Source organism: Ornithorhynchus anatinus, chromosome 2 (genome assembly GCF_004115215.2).
Source record: "Ornithorhynchus anatinus isolate Pmale09 chromosome 2, mOrnAna1.pri.v4, whole genome shotgun sequence".
In the NCBI taxonomy this organism is placed as follows: Eukaryota; Metazoa; Chordata; class Mammalia; order Monotremata; family Ornithorhynchidae; genus Ornithorhynchus; species Ornithorhynchus anatinus.
This window is the reverse complement of record NC_041729.1, coordinates 40,099,598-40,100,657: the sequence shown is the minus strand read 5'-3', so window position 1 is coordinate 40,100,657 and position 1,060 is coordinate 40,099,598. Positions and strand designations below refer to the sequence as shown.

The following is a 1,060-nucleotide window of genomic DNA, read 5'->3' as shown; positions in this document are numbered from 1 at the left end:
TGTATCTACCCCAGCACTTAGAACAGTGCTTGTCACATAGTAAGCACTTACCAAATATAATATTAATAGTATGAATAAAGATAATAATTTTTGAATACTCCCTCTGAGGAGATTATGAACATAGTTAATTGTATTTAAATTGACGACCTAGTTCTAAATTTAAGATGTGCAAATATCTGATCAATCAATTGTATTTTTCAAGCATCTACTGAATGCAAAACATTGCCATAGACTTATTCCCTGGTGGTCTAATGGTTAGGATTCGGCACTCTCACCGCCGCGGCCCGGGTTCGATTCCCAGTCAGGGAAATATGTCTTTTGAAGCAGCGTGGCTCAGTGGAAAGAGCACGGGCTTTGGAGTCAGAGGTCATGAGTTCGAATTCCAGCTCTGCCACTTGTCTGTTGTGTGACCTTGGGCAAGTCACTTCACTTCTCTGTGCCTCAGTTACCTCATCTGTAAAATGGGGATGAAGACTGTGAGCCCTACGTGGGACTACCTGATTCCCCTGTGTCTACCCCAGTGCTTAGAACAGTGCTCTGCAGATAGTAAGCGCTTAACAAATACCAACATTATTATTATTATTATTCAATCGTATTTCATTCCATCATATTTATTGAGTGCTTAATGTGTGCAGAACAGTATAGTAAGCATTTGGGAGATGCTTGGGAGAGGACCACAGGAGAAAGACACAAGGTCTTTGTCCTCAAAGAGTTTACAGTCCAATGCGGGAGATGGATTAAAATTATTTACAAATTGTAGGAACAGGAAGAAAAACAAGGTTATAACAGAAAATTCTAAAATATATCATGATGAAATAGCCAAGTAAGTAATTGAATGCATGAATCAAAATACAAGTTTGAAGACATAAGTCCTGAGGACGGGAATAAAATACATTAGTGCTAAGGACGGGATTTGAGTGGATGCAACTAGGAGGTATGAATTAATCGGGAAAGGCTTTCTAGAGGAGATGATATTTTAGGGGGGTTTAATGAAGGTATTTGTTAAGCACTTACTATGTGCCAGGCACTGTACTAAGCCCTGGTGTGGATACAAGCAAAT

General features: G+C 39.4%; 1 non-coding gene across 1 annotated transcript; it reads left to right on the top strand.

Moving 5' to 3' along the window:
• Positions 1-237: 237 nt before the first annotated feature.
• Positions 238-309, top strand: TRNAE-CUC. Its single transcript has one exon. It is a non-coding gene; the product is annotated as a tRNA-Glu (tRNA).
• Positions 310-1,060: the final 751 nt, after the last annotated feature.